This window comes from Gracilinanus agilis, chromosome 1 (assembly GCF_016433145.1).
Source record: "Gracilinanus agilis isolate LMUSP501 chromosome 1, AgileGrace, whole genome shotgun sequence".
NCBI lineage: Eukaryota > Metazoa > Chordata > Mammalia > Didelphimorphia > Didelphidae > Gracilinanus > Gracilinanus agilis.
In genome coordinates this window covers 682,798,959-682,807,641 of record NC_058130.1, presented here as the reverse complement: position 1 = coordinate 682,807,641, position 8,683 = coordinate 682,798,959, and positions in this window count along the sequence as shown.

Genomic DNA, 8,683 nt, shown 5'->3' with positions numbered 1-8,683 from the left:
TGTGCACATGACAGAGAGACAGCCTGAAAGAAAAAAAGAGAGAGAGAGAAGGGGGAGAAAGAGGAAGAGGGAAAGGGTGAGAAAATAACATATATCATCTCAAGAATCAGAAGCTTCAAGAAGGGAAGGAATTAAAAGATCATTCATTTACCTTTTTCTCTAACACCACACCAAATAAGCTGCTAGCTGGCATAGTGGATAGAGTACCAGGCCTAGAGTTAGGAATTCTCCTTTTCCTGAGTTCAAATCCAATCTCAGACACTTAATAGGTATGTGACCCTGGGTAAGTCCCTTAACCTTGTTTGTCTCAGTTTCTTCATCTTTAAAATGTGTTGGAGGAGGGGGCAGCTGGGTAGCTCAGCGGATTGAGAGTCAGACCTAGAGATGGGAGGTCTTAGGTTCAAATCCAGCCTCAGACACTTCCCAGCTATGTGATCCTGGGCAAGTCACTTGACCCCCATTGCCCACCCTTACCACTCTTCCACCTAGGAGCAAACACACAGAAGTTAAGGGTTTAAAAATAAAATAAAATAAAATAAAATAAAATGAGTTGGAGAAAGAAATGGCAAACCACTTCAGTATCTTTGCCAAGAAAACCCTAAATGGCCTTATAAAGGGTCAGATACAATTAAATAACAATAGATTAGGCAGCTAGGTGGAGCAGTAGATAGAATGTCAGGTCTAGAGTCAGGAAGACTCTTCGCCCTGAATTCAAATCTGGCCTCAAATACTTACTTATTACCTGTGTGGCCCTGGACAAATCACTTGACTCTGTTTGCCTTAGTTTTCACATCCAAAATGAGCTGTAGCACTGATGGCGAACCTTTTAGAGATGGAGTGCCGGGCCCTGTCCCCAACCCATGCCCAGACTGGGGGCCTTTAACCTCAGAGAGGTTAAAGGACTTGCCCAAAGTTATACTAATATTAATTGGAAAAGCAAGAATCCAAACCCAGATTCTTTGACTCAAAAATAAATGATCTTTCCACTGCACCTGAGAAGATTTATTCTTAATATTCTATTATTTGATTCCTAATTCTGCTCTGTAATGTATTTTTCAAAGCCTTTTCCTCATTCCTTTGTCCTGACAAGCCTAGGAATACTTTCATATTCCCACTTCTAAAATTGGGGTAATTAAGATTGAGAGCATATGTTTTACCCTATCTAGTAAACAAAAATGAATTTAGGCCATGTATGTCTTGGAGTAGTGTGGCAACATTCTGGATTCCTCCATTGAGATGAATAGAAGAAAGTTGGTTTTAATCAGTTCTAACTTGATTTCTCCTTCTAGATAAGCAAGGAAGAGGTGAGAGAGCATGAATCATGTAACCATGGAAGAATATTCTAAACTAATTAATTAAATTAAAAAATGTAAGACTAAAGAAAAAAGGATACTATGATCAGATATATGACTTTCCCCATCATCATGAGGGGAATCAGAGAGGAACTAGAAAATCTTAACCCACCTTCACATTAGGTATCTACCAATTATATAGATGTTATAAAGTGTCCAGGAGAGGATTGAATAATGAATAATGAGCTTCCAAAATTGCATTTAATGACTCAAGATACTGAATGAATTTACCTTTGATCATGAGAGAGATCATGGAGCATTTAATTTATTGGTTATTGTCAGCCTAAACGAACAAATTGATTTTTCTCACCCAGAACACAGGATCTTAGAAGTTTTCATCATTACATACCTTTAATGTTCTCAGTAATGTTTCTAGATCCTCAAATAATTTCCATTATTGTGAGTAGAGAAAGCCAAAATCTCCATCAATTTAACAACCTATGGCCAAAGGCAAGGCTTTTGATTTTCACCCAGTTAATGCCTCAAGCAAAACTCCAAGGTCTATGTAAAAACTTTGACCTGTAGATGCAGAGAGGCCCAGAAATATAAATGGCAATGGATTCAAAAGTACTAGGTTCAACTCCTGACTGTTAACACATTAACAAGTAAGTCACATTCTCCCTCTGAGTCTCAGCTTCTTCAGCTATAAAATGAGGAAGATTAGATCAAATAGTCCCATTGTCTGTAGTGCCCATTGTTTTGGGAATGACAAAATACAGAGCCATTCATTGATGAAGACTGCTGTTCTATAAGAAACAACAAATGTGATGAATTTTGAGAAATCTGAGAAGACTTATATGAACTGATTCAAAGTGAAGTAAGTTGAGTGGAGAAAATAATTCAGATAGAAACTGTAATTATGGAAACAAAGAACAAATGAAATGAAAACTGACTTTTGTGTAATATATTGACCTAATCTGGCCAAGCTTTAGAATTGCAAAAGTTAGACCTTCATCTCTTCATTACAGAAATGGCAGACCATGAATGTAAATGACTGCATATACTCTTAGATGAGGTCAGTGGGTTAATTGGTTTGGCTAAACTGATTCTAAATCTTTTTTTAGAAAGCATGGCTCACTGGGGAGGGAAAAAAGAAAAAGAATATTTGGAAATAGTGTTATAAAAAAAAAGTCATCTATCCTTCAATCTATTCATATATCTATCTATGCATATTGTTATATCACCTTCATTTCCTAATTTATATGTACATGTATATAGTCTATATATATCCATATATAGATATATATATAGATCTATATGTATCTTTAATTCTCATCTTTAAAGTGGGCAAAAGAATAGCATTTACCTCATAGCACTGTTATAAGAAATAAATGAGATCATTTTCTTTAAAGCTGTTTATAAATACTAAAGCCTTTGTAAAAAGGTTTTCTATTACAGCATTATTATTTTAGAAGCTGCTCTTTCTAGTTTTAGCATTACATGTAAGAGAGTTGTATTTTTTCCAGATTTTTTTTCATTGAAAGTCTCTCACTTTGTGCAATTCTTTATTTTGATAAAAATGAATCATAAACCAGACATGGTGGTATAGACCTATAATCTTGCTACTAGGAAACTGAGGCTGATGGATCACTTGAATTCAAGAGTTCTGAACTACAAAAGGGCTAAGCCGATTGGGTGATGGACTTGATCTGGCAACATAGTGGGTTTTCCAGAAGAAGACAATACACCAGGCTGCCTAAGGGGGAGGTAAATGAATCAGGGCAAAGTTCTCAAGCACATCAATGGTGGGTTGGTCCCATGAGTGGCTGCTATACTTTCAGGAAGACCTTGTCTCAGAAAAAAAGAATGGGGAGGCAGAGCGAAAGGAGCAGAGCCAAAAGAACATTGTACACAGAGACTGATATACTATGGTAAAATCGAATGTAATGGACTTCTACACCAGCAGCAATACAAAAACCCAGGACGATTCTGAGGGATTTATGGTAAAGAACGCTACCCACATCCAGAGGAAGGACTGCAGGAGAGGAAACATATAAGAAAAACAGCTGCTTGAACGCATGGGCTGGGGTGGACATGATTGAGGATGTGAACTCGAAACTACCACACCAATGCAACTACCAACAATTTGGAAATAGGTCTTGATCAAGGACACATGATAAAACCAGTGGAAATGTGGGTTGGCCATGGGTGGGGGGAATGCGGGGGGTGAAGGGGAAACTAGGAGCATGAATCATGTAACCATGTTAAAAATGAATATTAATAAATGTTTAAAATTTAAAAAAAAGAATGGGGAGAACAGATTATAAAAGGTGATGTGATTTTTTTCTATATACCTCAAATAAGACACATGACAAAAACAAAAATATCTTATTTGTAGTCTTTGTTTATTCTTTCTGTTCTTTGAATACACTAGGAAGTCTGGAAAGGCTTTTGTCTTTGTTTTACATGTTTATTTGATTTCTGGTGGGACATTTTTGCCTGTAGTTATAAGTTGATCATATATTTTGTTTGTTTGCTTATTTTAAAACTCTTACCCTCAGTCTTGGAATTCATACTAATTGTCCTTTCTAAGGCAGAAGAACTGTAAGTGAAATTAAGTGAGGAGGATGAGCTAGGAAATATCTGAGACTACATTTGAAACCAGGACCTCACATCTCCAGATCTGTTGCTCTGTCCACTAAGCCACCTAGCTGCCTTGATCATATATCAGTAATGGAAGTTAAATCACATAAAATATTCATGGAAATGGACCTCTAGCAGTTGGAGCCCCTAGAAATTTCCAAAGAATTCAGGGACAGATGTGACTTTGTGCTAAAATCCACTTAATTATTACTGAGAAGGAAGAGTGCTAGTTTAATGGATCTATTCAAAAGGAGAAACAGCCCCTGGTTCTCATTCTTCCTTAGACTATCCACATGGTATTATCTAACTCTGACACTTCCTGTAGGGAGAAAGAAGTGGCCTTCTCTCCATTGGCATCATAGTGACTGTTCCTAACTGATTGCTAGAGCATGGGCTCAGCTAGGCAAGGAGCAGGCAACCTCTTCTACTGGGTGTTTTCCTTAGCATAAGTGTCTGAAGAGTGGTCAAAGTGTCCTTCTTTGAGGAAGCTTAGTGAAGTCAGATCTCCTTGATCCCTCAGTGGGGGCTGGTTTCATTGTGGGAGATGCCCTCTACCTGCCCCACAAGGATGATTCTTTAAAGAGGTTATCCCTGAGATGAGGATGAGCCCAATTACCTCGAGGGAGACAGAGGGAGTTGAAATATAAAATATCTAAATAGTAGTCTCCAAATTGCTTCATGTTCTGATTCTAAGTCTCCTTCTCCAGGCAGAATAAAATAATATTCATACTTTCTATCCTGCTTCTGACATCTTTGTCAATAGGTACATGCTGTCAGCCTTGATGGCTTGTTGTTTTGGGTTTGTTTGTTAGCATTTCTTTCATACTAAGGAAACAAATGAATTATTTATACTGCACATTGAGTGTGTGCTTCACCCCGGTAGGAAACACTAGACATAAGCCAAATCCTTAGTTTTGAGCAATTTTCCTCAAGGCTCCAGGGCAAGGGGGGAAAAAAGTGACAAGGGGAGGCTATCTCTCCTTTCGAGAAACCAGGGTATGCGAGGATTGAATTCAGTTTATGAGTGTGTGTGTCCAGAGAAGAGAGGACATACTGTAGTTGAGAGGAAAAGTGTTACAGGCACCATGTTTGGGATCCAGCAATGGTCTTTATTGTTTGACTTTTATAATTAAAAAAGAAGAATTGCATGTACGTCCTTTATGAATTCTAGGTTTCTTTGGTTAGTTAGCTAAAAATTGAGCCAAAAAATCTTGACAATTTAATACGGAAGATATACATTTAATAACATGACAAAAGTATTTTAACCATTTGCAGAGAGTAAGCTTAGGGAAAATTTGCAAAGATTTAATAAAATTTGGTCTATGGTGGGAACAAAGCAAGAGATAATCCTTTGTTCATGTATAGAGACTACAGAATACTGAAAGACACTTGGTTCTTTCCAAGTTGATAAGAAACGCATTTTCTAGGGGCACTTGGGTGGCTCAGTAGATAAAAAAAGCCAGACCTGGTGATAGGAGCTCCTGGGTTATATTTGGCCTAGCTGTGAAACCCTGGGCAAGCCACTTAACCCCAATTGCTTAGCCCTTACAGTTCTTCTGCCTTGGAACCAATGGTATCAATGCTAAAAAGGAAGGTACAGTTTTTTTTTTAAATGTGTTTTTTTTCTTTTCTGAATCCTGCTGGTATAGTTCATATACTGAGGCAACTAAGTTATGTAGTAGTAGATAGAGGGTTAGATTTGGAGTCAGAAATGCCTAAAATTGAATCCTGCCTCAGAAAGCTATGTGATACCTGGCAAATAATGTAATCTTTCTTAACCTCAGTTTCCTCATTCAAAAAATGGGTATAATAACAACACTTACCACAGATGGTTGTTGTTTTCAAAGAAGAACAATGACATCATAAGATGATATCTTGAGTTGCAAGTAAATTGGAGTTAAGTGAGGCAGAGTTGCATAAAGTTGTCAGCCTCATTCTCTTCCAGAGCCATTGAAGTCCAGTGGAAAGACAAAAGTCAGACTTAATGGCATTGGCAATGAATAACCCCAGTGTCTCAGTGTCTTCAATGTCTAATCAAGTTTTAAGAGCTCCACAGAGCCCTTTTCGATCACCTCTGTGTCCATTGAAACGAATTGTTCTCCTCTACCCATTCTATCAAAAAAAAGTCATGCTGGTAATAGACATCCCTTTTGATGGATTTTAGGCCTGTTTGGATTTGATGAATTTGTGGCATGGTTAATATATGTATATATGTTTGTGCATATGTGTGTGTATTTATAAAATTTATAAAATTTATAAAATAAAAATTTATAAAAATATAAGTTTATGAAGTAGTAAAACAATAGTAAACCATATACAAAGTACATGTTAATTATAATTATGTTATATAAATATATTATGAAGATGAAATAATATATGATATATGAATATATGTATATACATATATAAAGTTCAGATCAATTATTGCTTTATATATGTATATGTTTACATACATATATGCATATAAATATACACAAAATACATGCTAATTATTACTATTTCCTATTTTTATAAATAATTTTAATATCTATATATAATTGCAATTACTATATTTTACTCTATATATCACTCTTATTCTTTATATATATCTAATGTGTATATTAATTATTTAACTTATATATCTATGTACATGTTATATAAACTATATATAATAAAGTACATATTAATGTGTTACTATTCCCTTCCTCTCTTTCTCTCCTGACTCACCTCCTGTGGTTGCCTCGTCATGTCAATGAATCACTGAATAAACTTAGCTTTATATATTTTATGTATATATTTATGTACTTGAAGTAAAAGTCCAGGATCAGCCCTAAATTGTCTTTCATGTAATAAATAGTTTCTGATATGAAGAGAGAAATTATATCCCTGTATGCCAAAATTGGGACATTAATGCATTGGTGGTGGGGTTGTGAACTGATCCAACCATTCTGGGTAGCAATTTGGAACTATGCCCAAAGGGCTTTAAAAAACTATCTGCCTTTTGATCCAGCCATAGCACTGCTTGGTTTAAACCCCAAAGAGATAATAAAGAAAAAGACTTGTACAAAAATATTTATAGCCACACTCTTCGTAGTGGCAAAAAATTGGAAAATGAGAGAATGTCCTTCGATTGGGGAATGGCTGAACAAATTGTGGTATCTGTTGGTGATGGAATACTATTATGCTCTAAGGAATAAAGAACTGGAGGAATTCCATGTGAACTGGAACGACCTCCAGGAATTGATGTAGAGTGAAAGGAGCAGATCCAGGAGAACATTGTACACTGAGACTGATACACTGTGGCACAATTGAACATAATGGACTTCTCCACTAGCAGCAATGCAAGAATCCAGAGCAAGGCTGAGGGACTTCTGAGAAAGAAAATTAGCCACATTCAGAGGAACAACTGTGGGAGGAGAAACACAGAAGAAAAACAACTACTTGCACACATGGGCTGATGGGGATATTATTGGGGATGTAGACACTAAATGATAACTCTAGTGCAACTATCAATAATATGGAATTAGGTCTTAATCAATGATACATGTAAAACCCAGTGGAATAGAGTGTCGGCTGAGGGGAGTTAGGGGGCTTGGGGGAGAGGGAAAGAACATGAAACATGTAAACTATGGGAAAATATTCAAAATAAAAATTAAAGTAATTTAAAATGTAAAAAGAGAAAAGAAATTATATTCCTTCTAAATCTTCTCTTCCCCAGATACAATATCACTATGAAATAGTGAAGAGCTCTCACTAGGGTTTGAACAGTCATTAAAGAAAACAAATAAATAAATGTACTCCTAAAGTGATTAGAAAAGAAAGTTACATGTGGCCTAGGAACAAACAGGAAGAAAATGAACAAGAAAAAATTTCAAAAGCAAGGAGCTACTTAACCCTGCCAATGTGCCACACCTCCATCCTATACAATATTTGAGGGTAAGGTCAGGAATGGGGGACCTCTGATATTACTAGAAACAATGTTGGAATAGATTTTCCAGGTCATTTATTTCAGTCTCCCATTCAAAGCATCCCTGACAATAGGTTATTGAGATAGTGTTTGAATATCCTTACGAGTTAATTAAACTGATGGTCAGGAGGCCTGGGTTTAAGGCTTTGTTCTGTCCTAATAATTTCTGTGTCCTTGATCAAGTCATTACTTTTTTCCGTGGCTTTGATCAAGTCAGCCCACATCTGTAATTAGGCAGTTGGTCTAATTAAGTCATAAAGTTCTCTCCCATTCTAACATTCCATGACTCCATCACAAGATTCATCAGTTTTCTCATTATTATGTAAGAGGCATCCCTGGAGTTCCTTGGGATAAACACAAACCTGAGAGCTCAGGAAGGATCTGACTAAGAAGAGCACAGAATTGAAAGGAGCTCTCTAAGGTAGAATTTTTTAAAAAAGCAAAAGAAGAGACAGAGAAAGAGAAAAAAAGAGGGAAAAAAAGAAGGAAGAAGAGAAAATAAAGAAGAAAAAAGCAGTTAAGGAAGAAGAGAGAAAGTCAAGGGGGGAAAAGACAAAATAAAATAATATTGGTGGGGAAAAGAAAACAGATTTTGAGGATACCAGGAGGAAGAGAGGAATGGGAAAGAAGAAGAGGAGAAAAAAGAGGAAGAGAAGAAAATGAATAAGAAAAAAGCAAATTGAAGAGGGGAAGAAAAAGAAAATCAAGAAAATATGGAGAAAGAGGAGAAAAGAAAAGTTTATGGGGTCAAGAAAATTAATTTTGAGGATGATGGGAAGAAAAGGAGTAGAAAGAAAAAGGA